This window comes from Jaculus jaculus, chromosome 5 (assembly GCF_020740685.1).
Source record: "Jaculus jaculus isolate mJacJac1 chromosome 5, mJacJac1.mat.Y.cur, whole genome shotgun sequence".
NCBI classification, from domain to species: Eukaryota; Metazoa; Chordata; class Mammalia; order Rodentia; family Dipodidae; genus Jaculus; species Jaculus jaculus.
This window is the reverse complement of record NC_059106.1, coordinates 61,588,889-61,609,710: the sequence shown is the minus strand read 5'-3', so window position 1 is coordinate 61,609,710 and position 20,822 is coordinate 61,588,889. Positions and strand designations below refer to the sequence as shown.

General features: G+C 48.1%; 1 protein-coding gene across 6 annotated transcripts in view; it reads right to left on the bottom strand.

Moving 5' to 3' along the window:
- The window catches only part of LOC101605199 (delta-type opioid receptor), a 307,172-nt gene that overhangs the window by 223,535 nt on the left and 62,815 nt on the right, over positions 1-20,822 (bottom strand). The window contains exon 1 of one of the 6 annotated variants that reach the window (XM_045149498.1): positions 3,105-3,208. The exons of the other annotated variants lie outside the window; for them this stretch is intronic. The gene's annotated coding sequence lies outside the window, so the exon portion shown is untranslated. Of the gene's footprint in view, positions 1-3,104; positions 3,209-20,822 lie in introns of those variants that run through there. 6 annotated transcript variants of the gene reach the window in all.

Below are 20,822 nucleotides of genomic sequence, written 5' to 3'. Positions count from 1 at the left end.
CTGCATAGCTCAGACAAGCCTTGGAACTCCTTCATCTGAAATTTTTCATCACCAAACAGCCACGCCAGGATCCAAGCTGTTCCCAACACTAAGCTCTTCCTCTACAGGCTTAGTCACTGGCACTGTGACCCCTGCTCTGCCCCTTTACCCTGTGGCTGACCTCTGCCACTAAGCATAGTTTACAAGTCAATTAAAGTCACATTTTACAGATGGGAAAACTGAGGTCCAAAGTGAGCACCATAACCTAAGATTACCTTTCAGTGCCCAGCTCTTGTACCCGGACAGTAGTTGGAAAGGTCTGTCCCTCTGGATAAACTGGTGGTGGATAATTTGCACAAATCCTCTACCTTCAGCCCCAGTCTGTCGCTAGCTCCCCAGCATGAACATCCCAGAGCTCTGAGCTTCCTCCAGCAGGTCCTCAGGCAACAGTAAATGGGAACCAAAAGACCCATAGAGACTCCAGGCTCATCTCCCCTCTCCACTTCAGAGAGAGGAACTGAAACCCAAGAAAAGAAAAAAGAATCCACAGACTATGAAGGGATAGAACTCTGCCCCCCTGTGGCAAATGTCAGATTCTTTTTTTTTTTTTTATTAGAGACAGAGAGAGGGAACAAGAGAATGGGTGTGCCAGGGCCTCTAGCCACTGCAAATGAACTCCAGAGGCATGTACCACCTTGTGCATCTGGCTTATGTGGGACCTGGAGAACTGAACCTTGGTCTTTAGCAAGCGCCTTAACTGCTAAGCCATCTCTCCAGCCTGCACACATCAGATTCTTAGGCTCTGGAGAAATTCTGAACATCACCACCACCACCCCTCACACATACCCTCCCATTGAACTGACCCACTTACAAACCCGACAGATCTTAACCACTATGACCTGGGAGTGAGCCCTTCCTGAGTATGCTCTTCAGTCTGTGGCTGGCAAAGCTGGATATGGCACACAGTAGGTGCTTGGGAGGCTTAGGGAAAAACAAAATAATGTTTCCTGCTCTCACCCTCAGGATCCCCTCAAGGACTCTCCTTGTACTTCCGCTCCTACTCCCTGTCCCCAACCTCTATTTCACCCTGCAGCCCAGGTCCTATCAGCTGGGCCTGGCTCCAGCCCACAGAGCTCTCTGGGCCTCCACAGCGTCAGCATCTTCCCAGCTGGGCTGGGATGTTCCTGCCAGGCCAGCCAGCCAGGCTCCTGGCCAGGGTCCACTCTGCAGAGAGGGTGCTTTCCCTGCCCTTCCAGGACCCCACCATCAGCGGGTGGGAAAGCCTGGGAGTCTCGACATCTGAGGCCTACCAAGGGAAGCCAGCCTGGTCTAGACAGTGTAGGAACGGGTGGATCAGGAGACTGCTGGGCGTGGGCCCTCCTGGCCTCACTGAGTGCCACCCACACATCCAGCCACACCACCAGCATGTTGCTGAAACCTGGAGACACTGCCTGATTCTCTTATATGCACAGAGTTTCCTCGGGCTTCCCCATTCCCTTCCCACCTCAAAACACCCCTAACTGGCCTGTTCTCACTCCTGCTACCAGTCTGTTCCCTGCAAACTTAGTGCTTCCTTTGATTCTGCTAATGCCTGGAAGGTCCAGATTACTGACTGAGGGGTGAAGTGACTCATGCAAGGTCACATAGCTGGGATGTGGCAGGGCTAGGACTCAAACCCGGTTCTACTGCATGCAAAACCTACAGAGCACTGATATCTCCCTCTCTGTTCCCTAGTTTTCGGTTCCCTTTCTGCCCCAATCTTGCACCTCCTTCTGCGGACTCCCTTCCCCCATTTCTAGTCAGAGTTAATAATTCCCACCTCACAGCTGCTCTAACACTTTTATTTTGTCTGTACCCAGTAGCAGCAGGCACCACAGGCTGTTTGCTGCAGAAGTTATTTCTGAGTTGTCATCTGTCTCTCTGACCCTGGGGAGGGCCTGGATGGCAGAGTGACCCCAGTAAGGTGCTCCTTACACCTGATGTCTATCTCTTATATATTTCCACGTCCCTCATCACCATGCAAAAGACTCCCTGTCCTTCCCCTATGGGCTCCTCCCACACCAGCTTCTGGACAACATCCATCCCCCAGGACTGGAATTGGGGTGGAAAACAGGAGCTTGCTGTAGGGGAAGGGGGTGCCCTATGCCAGTGCTCTGGCCCCTCTCTCTTCCCTTCAATAGTTGAGGACCTGACCCTGATATGGCACCCAGGAAGCTCTCCCAAGGACCTCCAGCTGCCCTAAACTCCAGCCCCAACCAAGCCTCCGCCTTCGGGAGAAGGCTCCGAGGGCAGAGGAGGGGTCACTTGCAGGAAATCCTTCTCAGGGACCTGGAATAACCCATCCAATTCTCCAGGGAGAGTCCTCCCCTATCCCTTCTGGGCAAGCTCAGGCTGAGGTCCTTCAGGACAAGTCCCCGCCTCCAACTTGCAGGACAGGAAGGGTCCGAGTGCTACCCCCAAGAGGTGGGGCCTGCAGGATAGTGCAGGTGGAGGGTGACCCTACTCTTGGGGCAGGACGGAGAGGTGGTCGCACGCAGGGAGACTAGAGATGAGGATCGGGAAGGCTGGGGACTAGAGCGAGCAGAAAGAAGCCTGATCCCGACCAGAGGCGGGGGACCAGAGGCAGAGGGAAGTCCCCCGAGGTTTCCACGCAGCCTGGGAGGGAGTGCGTGGGGCAGCGCGGCGACGCGAGGGCCACCCTGGCGGACAGAGCGGGCGCCCGCGCTCGCGGGTCTCTGGGTCCGCAAACTCAATTACGTAAGGGCCGGCGCGGGGCTCGGGGCGGGGGGTCTCTCCCTCTGCGGCGGCGGGGCGGCCGGGCTGGGGCTGCGGCGCTCCTCGGGGACTCGCCTGGGGACACCCGAGTCTAGTTCCGGGCCCGAGCTCCTGGACGCCAGAGCCTCCCCGAACTTTGAGACGCCCAGACCCCCTGTGGATCTCAAGTTCAACCCTGCAACCCAGGACCTCCGGAGCCAGGTCCACTGGACCCCTGGACCTCCCGGCCTCGCCCCTCCCGGGACGGCCTGGACCCTCGGGAGCGAGCTCATCAGTCCCTCACCTTGACCCTTCCTCCCAGGGACCGGGGGTCACCCTGCCCCCCCCCCCACCAGGCGGTCCAGGCTCACCTGGGCTGCACAGGGCAGGGAGCTGGCCGGGCCGGGCCGGGCCGCGTCCTCGCTGGCGGCCGCTCTCGCCCTTTAAGAGGTTCCGGCCACTTTGCCCCGCCGGGGCCCTCCACCTGCACTGACAGAGCAACTCTGACGCCAGGCCCCGCCCTCGTCCCAGGAGGCCCTCTGATTGGTGCAGACAGCTGCCAATCTGCGGGGGACCCGGCGGAGGAGCTCCAGTGTCGCAACCGGGAAGGGGCGGGGGCTGCAGGTGAGGCCTGGCGGGCCCGCCTAGCCCCCCGCTGCGCCTGAGCGACACCCCGGGGGTCAGAGGAGGAGAGGGCATGAAAGTTCCTGGATTGGCTGGGGCGGCCGCTGACGTCATACGGCGAAAGTATGAAGCAATTTGCCACGTGGTGCTAGCCCTATGGGTACTAGGTTGGAATAGGGTTAGTCAGAGGGGTTCTAGGGAAGTGACCTTGACGAGGCTCACTTGGGTTACCCGTCACACCACTAGGTCTTGTGTGACCTTGAACTAGCCACTTCTCTGAATCTGAATTTCCTCCACTATAAGTCTTTCCACGTTTTCTTGAGAATTACTGATAATCACAGGCCTGGCACCCAGGAAGACATTTGGTAAACGTGGGCTCAGGCTTCTCTTGTGACTTTTTTTTTTTTTTTTAGATAGGGTCTCTCTCTAGCCTAGGCTGACCTGGAATTCACTATATAGTCTCAGGTAGGCCTAGAACTCACCGTGATCCTCCTACATCTGCCTCCCAAGTGCTGGGATTAAGGGCATGTGCCACCATGCCATTTTGCCCCTCTTCTAGATGATTCTCCTGGTGGTCCATCCAAGTCAGACCTAGAAAGAATTTATGTGGTCACTGGCCTGAGACCCTTCCCTTCCATCTCATTTCAGACCTGCTCTTGCTCACATAGTACCAATGTTGGGAAGCTTACCATCTCTCCATGTGGATTTTTATCCTAAACCATCCCCAGACTTCAAAAGCTCTTCATGAGATTAAGGCCAAATCTGCCTTAGGATTTCCCCTACAGAGGACAACCATAATCCCTATTCCGAGTAGAGGAATCACAGGATCATAAAGTCATAGAAAAAGCAATCAGTACCAGAGAGCCCTGGACAGCTGTCTCTTCTTTAAAAATATGGGGAAACTGATGCCAGCTGAGGGCAAACAAATTCCTATGACTTTAGTGATCTTCCTAGTAGATGGGCTCTGAAATGTGCCCTCAGCCTGTCCCCAATGATTTCACTTACTCTACATCTCTTTGAGAAACCAACTAACTCTCCAAGCCACTTTCTTCCCTCTGTAACATCAATCAACAAAAGCATTTCCCTCAAGGGTCATGTGCTGAGAGCACAGCCTGTCCCAGGGTGAGCCTCTAATAAGAGTAAGCATTTATTATAACTATATGATGTTATTGTTGTTTCAGTACATAAATGAATTTTTAAAAACGACAAAATTTGAGCTGGGCATAGTGGTGCATGCCTTTAATCCCAGTACTTGAGATATAGAGGTAGAAGGATCACCGTGAGTTCAAGGCCACCCTGGGACTACATAGTGAATTCCAGGTTAGCCTGGGCTAGAGTGAGACCTTACCACACCCCCCCCAAAATTGTTTTTTTGTCCCCCAAACTCACTGAGGCCTTTTGAGTCCTGTCCTACTTTAGACTTCAGAACTTTGGTCACTGCCTACAAGGACACATAAATAAACAGAGGAGGGCTGATCTGAGTATGTAGGTCTGGGGTGTGTTGTCATGGAGAAGCCTCAAATCTTTTAACCAGAAATCTACATACATGAAACCCCTTTAGTCCTGGTTGTGTAAACCACACAGGGAAACCTGGCTCAAACACACACACACACACACACACACACACACACACACACACACACACTCAGGCTCCAAGCAGTTTGAAGCCTCTCTCTTGCCTTCAATGCATACCTATTCACAGGGCAATACAAGCCAGATATTAAGAGCTAAGGACTTGGAGGCAGTGCTCTGTGCTTACCTAAGTGTGATACCTTTGCCTAAGTCTCTTCTCCTATGGGGTAAAATAGGATTAAAAATAGTACTAAACAGCCATATATGGTGACACATGCCTTTAATTCAGCACTCGGGAGGCAGAGGGAGGAGGATAGCCACGAGTTCGAGGCCAGCCTGAGACTACATATTGAATTTGAATTGAATCCTGGATTAGAATGAGACCTTACCTGGAAAAGCCAAAATAAAAATAAAAATAAATAATAGTACCAACCTTATGTAGAATTGTCATGATGATTAAATGAGAGCATGTGAAAATACATATGCAAATACTCAATAATGGATCTAGCATTGTTTTGAATTGTTCACACATTGTATTCAGACACCCAAGAGACAGCAGGTTGTGAACTATTTCATTTGGTCCCTGCAAACAAGGTCTCCTCAGCCTACCACCAGCCATCCCTGACTTCAAGGACTGAGAAGAGGAAATCCCCAGCACTGGGGTGGACAGGGTTATTCTAAAGAGCAGTCACAGGCCCCGCCCCTCCCTGTGGAGCACGTGGCTCCAGCTCTGCTGGGCTGAGCTGCCTGTGGGTGACTCAGCAGTGCCCATGTCTGTCCTAGCCTGATAAGTGTGTGTGTGTGCGCGCTATGCTGAAGTGTTTCTGAGTTTGTGCCTGGATAGTACATTTGAGAATGTATTTGTAGTCTTCTATATGTCTTCTGTCTGTGTTTGGTGCACCTATGAGAGCGAACCCATGTTTGTGTAGAAGGGTTTCATGTTTTCTATGCGCCCTATAAATAGGTCCCCTCCTCCAGGCTATGAGGACTCAGGGAGCTCTGCCCTGCCCCGAGAGCCTTTCTGGCCAGACACCTGTGTGTGCTTCATATTGAGAAACTGTGTGGACATTTTGTTATCAATCACTTTGTGGAGGTGGGGCGGGGGATACTGTCACTACCTTGAGTCCAGTTCCCTGGCAGGAGGAGATAGCTGACGTTCAGTGGCCACTATTATTTTATGTGCATCTGCTCATTTTATCTCATTGACGTCTTCCAGCCAAAAATGTTGGAGGCTCAAGGGAACTGAAGTGATGACACAAGGTCACATAGTTCTAAAGTAATAGAAGTGGGAAGGTGGCAGGCAGGGACAGTTTTCTCCCCCACGCCCAGGCTGAGCATTCAGGCTGCTGGGGCCTGTGGGCAACTGATAAGCTTGGTGAACAGGAGAGGGAACCTGTTTGTGTCTGCTGCCCTCCACCTTGAGAAGGTCTGGGCCTCCACTGACTCCTTATCCTGCCAGAGCCTGGGTGCTGTCACCAGCTTCAAGTGGCTTGAGCTGGGTGATAAAGGGGACAGGGAACAGACATGGGGGAGGAAGATGGTGACATGTGGGTGTACATATATGGAAACATCTGTTTCTTCAACAGGATTTCATTAAGTACTTTTTTTATAATTTTTTTTTTTTTTTTGAGACAGGGTCTCATGTAGCCCAAGCTCACTATGTAGCCAAGGGTGACCTTAAACTTCTATTCCTCTTGCCTCCACCTCCCAAGTGCTAAGATTTCAGGCGTGTGCCACCACACCCAGTTTATGTACTGCTGAGGATTGAACCCAGGGCCTCATGCATGCCAGGCAAACACTTTCCACCTCAGCCACAATCCCAACCTCCATCAAGCACTTTGTTAAAGGTTAACCCATGCCAGGCATGTTGGCGCACGCCTTTAATCCCAGCACTTGGGAAGCAGAGGTAGGAGGATCACCAAGAGCTCGAGGCCAGCCTGAGACCACATAGTGAATTCCAGGTCAGCCTGAGAGCAAGTAGTGAGATCCTACCTCGAAAAACAAAACAAAACAACAACAAAAAGTTAACCCAGGGCTGGAGGGATGGCTTAGCAGTTAAGACATTTGCCTACAAAACCAAAGGTCCCAAGTTCAATTCCCCAGGACCCACATTAGCCAAATGCACAAGGGGGCGCATGCATCTGGAGTTCATTTGCAGGCTGAAGCACCTATTCTCTCTCCTCTTTCTCTCCCCTCCCCTTTCTCTGTCAAATAAATAAATACGAATAAAATATTATTTTAAAGTTAACCAAGGGCTGGAGAGATGACTCAGTAGTTAAAGGCACTTGCTTGTAGAGTCTAACAGCCCTGGTTTGATTCTTTTTTAAAAAATTAATTAATTTATTTATTTATTTGAGAGCGACAGATACAGAGAGAAAGACAGATAGAGGGAGAGAGAGAGAGAATGGGCGTGCCAGGGCTTCCAGCCTCTGCAAACGAACTCCAGACGCATGTGCCCCTTGTGCATCTAGCTAACGTGGGACTTGGGGAACCGAGCCTCGAACCGGGGTCCTTAGGCTTCACAGGCAAGCGCTTAACTGCTAAGCCATCTCTCCAGCCCCCTGGTTTGATTCTTAAGTACCCATGTAAAGCCAGATTCCCAAAGTGGCACATGCATCTGCAGTGACAAAAGGCCCTGGTGCACCTATACTCACTCTCTTTCTGTCTGCCTCTTTCTCCCTGTCTCTTTCATAAATAAATAAATAAACCAAAAATGCCAGTCATTGTGGCACATGCTTGTTATCCCAGAATTTGGTAGACTGAAGCAGGAGGATCAGTTCAATATCATTCTTAGCTACATGTGAAGTTAAGGCTAGCCTGGTTTAGATGTGATCATACACATAGGAGATGGCTCAGCAGGGAAGGGCACTTGCTTGAGACTGCTGGAGTTCGATTCCCAGCATCCATGTAAATAGCTGAGTGTGGCCATACATATGGGTAACCCCAGACTTGTGGTGAGTAGAGATTAGAAAATCACTGGGGCTCAGTGGTCAGCCACTGAAACCAAAAAATGATGACTCCAGGTTCAGTGAGAGACTTCGTCTGAAGACAACAGATGGGTGAGTGATAGAGGAAGACAGCCTCTAATGTTTTCTGCCCTTTGCAGTTGTGCATACCACATCCACATACCACACATACACACACACCACCACCACCACCACCACAGATACTATACACACATACCAAGAAAGAAAGAAAAATAATGTTAACACTTAAAAACAAACAGAAGTTAACCCCTCACCCACTCAAAAAAAAGATGAGTTCAGTGCCCTGGACCTGTGTCCCAGCACTTTAAGAAGATGGCTTGAGCCTAGATCTTCAAGGCCAGCATGAACAAGTTAGTGACACCCTGTCTCGAAATGAATGAATGAAGACTGGGCGTGGTGGCCCCCAGCTTTAATCCCAACACCAGGAGGCAGAGGCAGGAGGACTGCTGTGAGTTTGAGAGCAGCCTGGGACTAACTGGTGAATTCCAGGTCAGCCTGAGCTAAAGGGAGACCCTACCTTGAAGAAAGAAAGAAATCCACGAGGTGTGGTGGTGTATGCCTATAACACTAGAACTTAAGAGTTAGATGCCATATGACCCAGCTATAGCACTCCTAGGCATATATCCAAAGGATTCATCTCATTTCCTTAGAAGTACATGCTCAACCATGTTTATTGCTGCTCAATTTATAATAGCTGGGAAATGGAACCAGCCTAGATGTCCCTCAACAGATGAGTGGATAATGAAGATGTGGTACATTTATACAATGGAGTTCTACTCAGCGGTAAAGAAAAATGAAGTTATGAAATTTGCAGAAAAATGGATGGACCTGGAAAGTATTATACTAAGTCAGGTAACCCAGGCCCAGAAAGCCAAGCGCCACATGTTCTCCCTCATATGGGGATCCTAGCTACAGATGACTGGGCTTCTGTGTGAGAATGAAAATACTTAGTAGCAGAGGCCAGTAAGTTGAAAAGGAGACATAAAGGGTGGAGAAAGGAAGGGAGGAGGATACTTAATAGGTTGATATTGTATATATGTAATTACAATGATTGTAATGGGGAGGTAATATGATTGAGAATGGAATTTCAAACGGGAAAGTGTGGGGGTGGGGAGGGAGGGAATTACCATGGGATATATTTTATAATCATGGAAAATGTTAATAAAAATTAAAAAAAAAAAAAAAAAAAAAAAAAAAAAAAAAAAAAAAAGAGTTAGATGCCAGCCTGGGCTACAGAGTGAATTCTGGGTTAGTGTAAGCTAGAGTGAGACTCTGCTTCAAAAAAGAAAAGAAGGGCTGGAGAGATGGCTTAATGGTTAAGGTGCCTGCCTGTGAAGGCTAGGAATGCTTGTTTGAATCTCTAGATCCCATGTAAGCCAGATGCAGAAGTGATGCAAGTATGCAATGTTTTACACATGCGCACAAGGGTACGCACACATCTGGAGTTCATTCACTGTGGCTGAATGCCCCTAATGTGCCCATTCTCTCTCTCCCCCCTTCTCTAAAAAATAAAAAATATTTTTTTAAAGGAAAAGAAAACAAAGACCATACATAGAAATGTTGAACAATATCCCACTCAGTCCAAGGGAGGAACAGGGACTCAACCAAAGGCATGGGGGAGAAGAAGAGGAGGACAGCAGTATGACTAGAATCAACTGCAGGCTTGAATCTTGTCACTCACACAGTGTCTGGCTTCCTCCTAGCCTGTCTCTTCATCAATCAAATGAGGTAATGGCTCTCGTCCTGTCTGCCTGTGCATTTGTGCTGTGAGCTGCTCCCCATAGGAAAGGCACACCCCTACTGTGATTTGTGTGGTTCACAGCTCCTGTGAGGAGGGCCCTGGACAAATCGCATATTCAGATCCCAAAGAGGAAAGCTGGTCTGGACGAGACGCCTTCCAGCTAGACTTTGAAGGGTGACTTTACCGCATGGAAATGGGGAAAGACATTCCAGGTGGATGCACAGAGCAGAGACTTGGAAGCAAGAGAGTGAAGGTGTATTTTTTTGGGAACAAAGCATATGTTGTATATTTGAAGCAAGGAGTAAATCAAGGCTGGGGGGATGACTCAGTGCATAAAGTGCCATAGACTGGGGTTTGGATCCCCAGAACCCATGTAAATGCCTCTAAACCCAACACTGGGGAGGCAGAGACAGAGGATCGCTGAGGCAAGCTGGCTAGGAAGACTAGCCAAATCAGTGAGCTGTGGGTTCAAGTGAGGGACCCTGTCTCAATAGATAAAGCGGAAAGCCATTGAGGAAGGAAGACACTTAATGTCAACCACTAGCCTCCACACGTAGATACACACATGTGCAAATATACTCTCTCTTTCTCTCTCTCTGACATACACACACACACACACACACACACACACAAATTAATTATGAGACCAAACTGTAGACTGTCTCAAGCGTCAGGCTCAGACACAGAGGGACAGATTTGGTACGGCTAGGAGGTCTTTGAAGTAGTTACTGGGGGAAGAGAGGGAAGAGGGCGACTTGGTAGTGAGCAGTGAGTCAGTAACTCCTTCCCCAAGAATATGCACTGGAAGAGTGGGACAGATCCTCAGGATGGCATCGAGGTGGGCAGGAAGCTGCAGAGCCCCTACAAGGGACAGGTAGTAGTTGACAGGAAGGGAGAAAAACCAGAGTGACCCAGAAAGGCCTCATAACAGGGGCACTCAGGGTATCACCAGCCTACAGTGAAGAGCTCTGAAAGGCCTCACTTTACAAGAGTAACTGGGTGTGCTGCAATGGGAGGCAGGAGCCACTCCTGCCAGGAGAACGCATTCCCAGGGGATGTCATCTTTAAAGCTCCTGTTGAAACAGTAGGGGTTTCCAGTCAATGGTATATACAACTGTCAGGAGCTTGGCCCACCTGTTCCCATGATGAGATGTCTTTTCCCCTTATTCTCATTCTCCCCCTCCCTCTCCCTCTCCCTCTCCCTCTCTCTCTCTCTCTGTCTCACTTTAATCCAGGCTAACCTGGAACTCACTCTGTAACCCAGGCTGGCCTCCAGCTCTAACCTCAACTTCCCGAAAGTTGGGATTATAGATGTGAGCCATCACACCCGGGCGAGATGCCCTGTTTTATGGATGAGTAAAATAACGTGAAATTCGTGTGGCGACCAACACACAACCAGGAACGTCCAGACTTAAACTACTCCGGGGCTGGAGGGCCGGCAGGAGCTGTTTGGGGGTGGCTGGGGTTCCCGCGCAAGGCCGGGACAGGGAAAGGCGGTGTCTGCTGCCGCCTGGCGGCCACGCAGCCGCGAGCGCAGAGGCGCGGAGCTGAGCGGTTCTGCGGCCCAAGATGCGGGGTGCCACATCTCAGCCCCAGAAACCCCGAGGCTTTGAGCAAACCCGGTCAGTGTGGAGCCACGGGCTGCGGTGGCAGAGGGTCTTTCAGATGGGACTGTCCTACATGGGGATCCCCAGTTCACACTTGCTATGAGACCCCGAGCAAGTCCCTTATCGGGTCCCTCAACTCTTCTCAGTGCCCTTCATGGCTTGTAGCTCAGTGGTGGAGCATGTGGTTGGCCATTCACTATCAACTGGGCTTGATATCATCGGAACAACAGAGAAAAGGAGAGGGAGATAGAGAGTAGAGAGACCCGTTATGCAGCTCCCAAATTGTGGGATAAGTAGCTTCTTTAAGAAAAAGAATGCAGGGCTAGAGAGATGGCTCAGCAGTTAAGGTGATTGCCTGCAAAACCTAAGGATCTGAGTTAAATTCCTCAGTACTCATATAAAGCCAAATGGACAGGGTGGCTCAAGAGTCTGGAGTTTGTTTGCAGTGTCTGGAGGCTCTGGTGCACCCATTCTCTATGTGCCTCTTTCTTCCTCTCTCTCTTTAAGAAGGAAGGGAGGGAGGAAGGGAAGAAGGAAGGAGGGAGGGAGAGTGGAAGGAAAGAAGAAAGAGAGAGAGAAAATGCATATACTTGTAATCCTCACACTCAAGAAGCTTTGCTTGAGGTTGAGGCCAGCCTAGGCTATATAGTGAGCCCCTGTCCTCCATCCCTCCACCCCAAAAGGAATGCAGCTGAGAATGATAACTCATGAGACTACAAATCTCAGCATTTGGGAGGTGGAAGCAGGAAGATCAGAAGTTCAAGGTTTTCCTCAGCTACAAGTTCAAGATGAGCTTGGGTTACATGAGACCCTGGACTCAAACAAAAGAGAGAGAGAGAGAGAGAGAGAGAGAGGGAGGGGGGGCGAGAGAGAGAGAGGAAGAAGAAGGGAGGGAGAGGGAGAGGGAGGGAAGGACTGGGGAGAGGGCTCAGCCTCTAACAACACTTGCCGCTGAAGCACGGGGTCCTCTCAGGCCTGAGACCACTACATTTGACTCCCCAGATTCCATCTAAAAAGCTGCACATAGCCATGAACCCCAGGTCATTGGCGAGCAAAGACTGGAGAATCACTGGAGCTTGTTGGTGGGCAGCAGCTCTGCACTGAAGGAGAGACCAGTCTCCAGGAGAGAAATACACAGTGAGGAGGACACCAACATTCCCCTTACACATGGGGCGCGTGCATCAGCACACATGTGCATATACCACACATCATACATGTACACTCTATACACACACATATAAAAGAAATAAAAAGTCAGGCATGTAGTGGCGGTTGTAAAGCTTTAAATGTGTTTATTATTTATTTGCACATGTATTTGTATGTGTGTATGGGCACGGATGTGCCACAGTGTGCATGTGAAGGTCAGAGGACAACCTCGGGATATTTCTCCTCTCCTTCCACCTTCTTCAGACAGAATCTTTCTTGCTGCTTCCAGATTCTCTTGGCTCCAACTCCCATTGTCAGAGGCACCCAGGGAGTTAGGCTCTATGCTGAGGAATTAAACTCAGGCAAGCAGACTTGCAAGCAGATGCCTTTAACCTCTGGGCTATATCCCTAGTCCCCCCTAATTTTTTGAGGGGGAGGGACAAGGTCTCATCTAGTCCAGCCTGGCTTTGAACTCGCTAGGTAAGTTCGAATGACCTAACTTTTTTTTTTTTTAGAGAGAGTGGGAGAGAGAATTGGCAAGCCAGAGCCTCAGCCACTATACTTGAACTCCAGATGCCTGCGCCACCTAGTGGGCATGTGTGACTTTGTGCTTGCCTCACCTTTGTATCTGGCTTATGTGAAATCCTGAGAGAATGACCTAACTTTTGATACTCCTGCCTCAGTCTCCCAAATGCTAAGACTACAAGCATTTACCACCCATTCCTGGCTATCAAACTCTTTTTATCATTTTATTTATTTACATGTATGTGTATGTGGGGGGGCACTTCAGGGTTTCTTGGCACTGTAAATGAGAGCCAGATGTTTGCACCATGTTTTGCATCTGGCTTTACGTGAGTGCTTAGGACTCAATCCCAGGATGGCAGGCTTTACAAGCAAGCACCTTTAACAGCTGAGCCATCTCTTCAGCCCTGGTGATCAAACTTTTAACCACCGAAACCCAGTGTAGAGCACAGAGGGAGGCAGGTTGCTCTGAGTAAAGCAGAGAGCATGTGAGCAGCGGGGATGGGCGGTGAAGGAGTCTATGTCCTCCACTTCCCCTTTCCTCACTCATCCCACCCACCGCCTGGGTTCTATCAGCTCCCCTAAAGAACCATGACTTGCATCCGTTCTTTCCAGCTCGTTGTTTTAGCAGATGAGAAAAGTGAGGCCTGGCAAGGACAAGAGACTAGACCACGGTCACAGAAGCAGGTTAGATTCAGATCCTAGCCGGCTTGACTCCAGATCTGAGGTCTCTTTGCTCAGCTTCCATACTGGATGGTGGGATCTGAACCCTCCCTTCCCAGCTCCAACCATTATGCCCTGCTCAGTCACCTGAATCCTCATCCACTCTCCATCCAAGGAGTCCCCAAAGCCCTTGGGAGTGGGGCAGGGAGGAAGGGACCTATCTGGAGCCCCACACTAGAATGAAGACATGGGCTAGGCTGCTGTCTGCCTTGTTCATTGCTTATATCCTGAGCACTGGCAGATCATGATTGATTCACACACACAGCTCACAGGGAAGGGGAACTTCTTGAGAGATAGTCCCTCCAGGCTGACCTCATCCTCCCTTGTGTGTGTGTGGTCGTCTCCTGACCCCCTAGAGGAGGAGACCTGAGCTTGGCATGGCTTCCTGCAAGCCTTTGCAAAAATTCTCAACTTGGCTGCTGCTTCTCTTTTTCCTAGCATAGCTCTGTCAAAAGAGGCTGTCATGAGAGTTCTGAAAAGAAGAAATACAGATGGCATATAAACATCTAAAATAATGTTCTACATCCTAGTCATCAGGGAAATGCAGATTAAAACTATGCTGAGATTCCATCTCACGCTTGTCAGAATGGCTACCATCTTGAAAACAAATGACAATAAATGCTGGTGAGGATGTGGAAAAAGAGGAACCCTTCTACACTGTTGGTTGAATGCAATCTGGCCCAGCCATTGTGGAAATCAGTGTGGAGGCTCCCAAGACAGCTAAAAATAGATTTATCATATGACCCAGCTACACCACTCCTAGGCATATACCCTAAGGACTTGTCTCACTACCTTAGAGATACTTGCTTAACCATGTTTATTGCCACTCTATTAACAATAGCTAGGAAATGGAACCAGCCTAGATGTCCCTCAAATGATGAGTGGATAATGAAGATGTGGCACATTTATACAATGGAGTTCTACTCAGCAGTAAAGAAAAATGAAATTTTCAGGAAAATGAATGATTTGGAAAGGATTAAACTTAATGAGGTAAGCCATGCTCACAAAGCCAAATATCACATGTTCTCTTTCATATGTGGATCCTATCTACAAGTTATTGGACTTCAATGTGAGTTGGAATAAAACTCAGTAGCAGAGGCCAGTAAGTTAGAAAGGGGATATAAAGGGAATAAAAAGGGAGGGAGGAGGTGACTTAATAGGATGGTATTGTATATATTTAAGTAGAAGAACAAATTAAAGGGTACAAAAAGGCCTAAATGAGGTCAGGGGAAGAGATTGAGTAAAGGAAAGGTGGAGGGAGAGCTAATCAAAATCTAAGAGGATATGAATAAGTCATATGGAAACCTACATTTTTTGATAATGAACAACCAGAAGCCATAGATTGTTACTAGGAAATTTTCAGTGCCAGGGATGGGATACCTTCTAGTGATTTGTTGGCCAGGGATGTCATTGCTACCCCCAAAATGCTACAGGCCATTGCTGAGGCTCTTGGTTTCCCACAAGGAATAGATGGTAAGACCCTATTGCTGAAGACTACATAACTGAGCTGCAAGGTCACTGAGAAATCCTACTGGAGTTGAGCTGAAAACCTCCTCCATGTAGACCAGATGGATATTCATGCAATTTTGGAGGAGCATGTTGTTAGGAGTCCTACCCTTCTTTTGGCTCTTAAATTCTTTCCACCACCTTTTCTGCAATGGACCCCGAGCCTTGGAAATTGTGATCGAGATTTCTAGAAAGCTAGAAAAAGCTATGCTTCATGCAGTTCAACGGAAGAGAGAAAAATCACCAGTGGAGATACCCAACAGTGGACACTGAAAGCCTTAAGTTTGGCCAGTCAGGCCAAGTGAGCCAATGGGTACAATAGTGGCATGTTTGTTATGGGGGAAACCAACCACTCTCTAATAGGACTGGAGGCCCACTCCATGGGAGGGAATACATCCCTGATACTGAAAACCTACCACAGAGGTAGTCATGAGCCCTAGGGTTGTAACATCTGCTGGTGTCTGGCTAAATGTATATACTGTGCTCACCAAACTGCCCAGTAAGCACTTCTCTTAATATTCATGCCCATATAGGAATGGTACTTCTCTTTTCAGATGGCAGTGACCTTGGGATGACTCAGAAGGCACCATGGTGCTGAGAAGTAACAGAGGAATGCTCAGCACTGAAATATCTCTATCACACCTTCCAAGGCTCAGGGTCCATTGTGGAAGAGGTGGTAGAAAGAATGTAAGAGCCAAAGGAAGGGTAGGACTCCTTACAACTTATGTTTGACTCTCCTGGTCCCATGTAAGCCAGATGCACAAAGTGACATAAGCACAAGGGGGTGCACGCATCTGGAGTTCGATTGCAGTGGCTGGAAGCCCTAGCCCACCAAATCTCTCCTTCTCTCTCTCTCTTTAAAAGAAAAAAAGGCCAATCTTTTAGGCTTGCCTAAAAACATTTAAAAATAAAGGGGAAAGTGTCAGGGGGGAGGGAGGGAATTACCATGGGATATTTTTTTTTTATAATCATGGAAAATGTTAATAAAAATTTAAAAATTAAAAAAAATAATAATAATAAATAAAATGCAAATGATACAGTTGTAATGGACAGCAGAGCTGGACACACAGAAGGTGGCTATCAATGATCACTGGTAGTTGTGCTCACTGCCTCTCTTCACCCTGGGCACTGTCCTCCCTCATTCATGCTCCTTGTTCAGGAGAGGCTTCCAGTGGGCAGGAGGTAGCCCAGGCATGTGAACGAGCTGTGAAAGGACAGTGTAGTGTAGGGTGCCAGTACAGGCTGTGGCCTGTAGGTGGCAGCAGTGCCTGTGAAATTAAAGCCAAGCTATTCCTTTCATAACACAGGTGTACACATGAGTATTGCCCAGTGACGTACATGTATACAAAATACATTGTGTCCTTTGAACATTAATATGCATTTTCAGATTAGCAATATATACCTTAGGGCCAAGAGGATTACCCAAATATGGAGTGTGTGGGGAACATGTGTGCACACAATGTGTGTGTGTGTGTGTGTGTGTGTGCGCGCGTGCGTGTGACATAGATTATGAATAGGTGGGCCTATTTGCAAGTGATTGTAGCACATGGATAACCCCACCACAGTGCAGTGCCTCTAGGGCCCTGGAACAGCCACTGAGGGCTCTGGAGTGGCCTGGAGGACCCCCAGATTAAAACACACACACACACACACACACGCACACACACACACACAAATATACGTGATATATTTTTTTCCATGTTTATCAGGTTTCTTGCCCTCTTTTTTTTTGATGTAGGGTCTTGCTTAGCCCAGGATGACATGGAATTAGTTTCAGGGTGGCCTTGAACTCACAAAGCTCCACCTGCCTCTCCCTCCAGAGTTCTGGGATTAAAGGTGTGCGCCACCACTCCTGGCAGGTTTCTCAACTTTCTCTAGTTAGCATTTCTTTTTTCTTTCTTTCTCCTCCCTTCTCCTAAAATTTTCTCTTTCTTTTATTTATTTATTTTTTTAACTTTTTATTTTTATTTATTTAAGAGGGAGAACGAGGCAGAGGAAGAGAGAAAGAATGGGCGTGCACTGTAAATGAACTCTCGATGCATGCACCACCTTGTCCTGGGGAATTGAACCAAGGTCCTTTTGCTTTCCAGGCAAGCACCTTAATCACTAAGCCATCTCTCCAGCCCTCTTTTTCTTTTTTCTTTTCTTTTTACTTTCTTTCTTTCTTTCTTTCTTTTTTTTTTTGAGGTGGGTGGGGTCTCACTCTAGCCCAGGCTGACCTAGAACCTAGAATTCACCATGTGGTCTCAGGATGGTCTTGAACTCAGTGATCCTCCTACCTCTGCCTCTGAGAGCTGGGATTAAAGTCATGCACCATCACACCTGATTTTTATTTTAGTTTTTATTATTTTATTTTATTTTAATTAATTTATTTATTTATTTGAAAGAGAGAGAGATAGATGACAGAGAAAGGGCGTGCCAGGGTCTTCAGCCACTGCAAATGAACTCCAGAGGCATGTGCCACCCTGTGCATCTGGCTTATGTGGGTCCTGGGGAATCAAACCTGAGTCCTTTGGCTTTGCAGGCAAGAGCCTTAACTGATAAACCACCTCTCCAGCCCTCTTTTTTGGGGTAGATTTAATTTTTTTTATTTTTATTTTTTCAAATTTTTATTAACAACTTCCATGATTATAAAAAGTATCCCATGGTAATGCCCTCCATCCCCCCACTTTCCTCTTTGAAACTCCATTCTCCATCATATCCCCTCCCCATCTCAATCAGTCTCTCTCTTATTTTGATGTCATCATCTTTCCCTCCTATTATAATGGTCTTGTGTAGGTAGTGTCAGGCACTGTGAGGTCATGGATATCCAGGCCATTTTGTATCTGGGGGGAGCACGTTGTAAGGAATCCTACCCTTCCTTTGGCTCTTACATTCTTTCCACCATCTCTTTCGCATTAGACCCTGAGCCTTGGAAGGTGTGATGGAGATATTGCAGTGCTGAGCACTCCAGTCACTTCTTTCCAGCACAATGATACCTTCTGTGTCGTCCCAAGGTCACTGCCATCTGAAAAGAGAAGCTTCTCTTCCAAAAGTGAGCATAGCATTAATATAAGGGTATGAACATTAAGAGAGGTACTTACTGGGCAGTTTGATGAGCATAATATATACATTTATCCAGACATCAGCAGATGTTACACCCCTAGGGCTCATGACTACCCCTGTTTTAAGTTTTCAGTATCAGGGATGTATTCCCTCCCATGGAGTGGGCCTCCAATCCAATTAGAGGGCAGCTGGTTTCCACCATGACAGACGAGCCACTATTGTACCCGCTGCCTCATTTGGCCTGTCTGGCCAAATAGAAGGCTTGCAGTGTCCACTGTTGAGTATCTTCACTGGTGATTTCCTCTTTCTCCCATTGAACTGCATGCAGAATGGCTTCTAACAGCTTTCTGTCAGCTGGTCTACATGGAGGAGGTTATCAGCTCAGTTCCAGCAGTATTTCTCAGTGACCTTGCAGCCCAAGTATGTGAAATCTTCAGCAAAAGGGTCTTACGATCTATTCCTGGTGGGAAACCAAGGGCCTCGGCAATGGCCAATAATGTTTTGGGGGCATCAGGGACCTCCCTGGACAACAACTCACTGGAAGGTATCCCATTCCTGGCACTGAAAATTTTCTAGCAACAATCTATGACTCCTGAGTGTTCTATTGTCCAAAAAAGTAGGATTCCATATGATTTATTTATATCCTCTTAGATTTTGATTATCTCTCCCTCCACCTTTCCTTTACTCAATCTCTTCCCATTACCTCACTTTGGGCCTTTTCACCCCCATTAATCTATTCTTCTACTTATTTATATACAATACCATTCTATTAAATACCCCCTCCCTTCCTTTCTCTTCCCTTTATGTTTATTGTTAATTTAATTAATATTATTAACTTTTATTTTGGAAGAGAGAGAATAGGTGTGCCAGGTGGCCCCTTGTGCTCATGGGCAACATTGTGCACTTGTGTCACTGTACGGCTAGCTGTATGAGACCTGGAAATGTGAACATGAGTTCTTAGGTGTTACAGGCAAGCACCTAAACCACTAAGCCATCTCTCCATCCCTATTTTAATTTTTATTTATTTGCAAGCAGAGAGAGATAAATAGAAGAGACCGACAGAGAGAGAACGGGCACGCCAGGGCCTCTAGTCACCGCAAATCAACTCCAGATGCATGCGCCACCATGTGCATCTGGCTAACGTGGGTCCTGGGGAATCAAACCTGGGTCCTTTGGCTTTTGCAGGCAAACGCCTTAACCACTAAGCCATTTCTCTAGCCCCCATTTTAATTTTTTGAAAATATTCTATTTAGAACTGGAGGTATGGTATAGTGGTTAAGGCGTTTGCCTGCAAATCCAAAGAACCTTGGTTCGATTCCCCAGAACCCACGTAAGTCAGATGCACATGGTGGCGCATGCATCTGGAGTTCATTTGCAGCTGTTGAAGGCCTTGGTGTGCCCATTCTCTCTTTCTCTCTCTCTCTCATAAAATAAATTTTAAAAATGAAAATACTTTATTTATTTTTTTTAGGTTTTTTGAGGTAGGGTCCCACTCTAGCCCAGGCTGACCTGGAATTCACTCTGTAGTCTCAGAATGGCCGTGAACTCACAGCAATCCTCCTACCTCTGCTTCCCAAGTGCTGGGATTAAAGGTGTGCACCACCATGCCTGGCTAATATTTTATTTATTAATCTGCAAACAGAGAGAGACAGAATGGACACACCAGGGCCTCTTGTCCCTGCAAACAAACTCCAGATGCATTTCCACTTTGTACATCTGGCTTTATTTGGGTACTGAGGAACTGAACCCAGACCATCTGGCTTTCAAGCAAGCACCTTTAACCACTGAGCCAACTCTCCAGCCCTTACTTTATTTTTGAAAATCTTGATAACCTATCCCAGGCTGACCTCAAACTCAAGGGAGCCCTACTACCTCAGTTTCTGGAAGTTTGAGATTACAAGGATGGGCCACCATGCCCAGCTTTTTCTGTGGCTTTGTGAGTGTATGCATATGCACACATGTGACGATCAGAAGACAATTCTTGGAGTGTTGGTCCTCACCTTCCCCCTTGCTTGAGATGGGGTCTCTCTTTTTGTTTTGCAACTGTGAATGCCAGACTAGCTGGCCTGTAAACTTTGGAGTTCTCCTGATTCTGCCTCCCACTGTCAGAGGAGCATTGGGATTCCGGTCTTGTGAGTTACTTGCACCCAGCTTTACATAGGTTCTGGGGATCTGACGCCTATAGTCAGGCTTCTGCACAAGTGCATTTAACTACTGAGCCATCATCCCAGCTCCCTTCATGATCTCACTACGCAGTCCAGGTTGCCTTGGAACTCTGACCACAGCCACCTGAGTGCTGGGATTATAGACACATGCCACCACACTTGGCCCAAGCACAAGTGACTTTAATGGGAGGCCAAGAAACCCCATAAATGTTACTGAACGGGAGACAAGCCCTAATGTTCCTTCCCATTGGTCTTTCCTTTTCTCTTGAGAGCAGCAGAGCCCATGTGCTGTGATGCCCTCAGCCTCCTGGGAGACAGCAGGTGTTGGTCAGGGCTGACAGCAGTTGTGGGAGCGCAGCTGCCCTAGAGAGGCAGGGGAGTTGGCCCACCGCAGAAGTCTGCTCTCCTGCTCCACTTGTCTGAGAACTGGCCGCTCTGGGCTGGGCTTTGC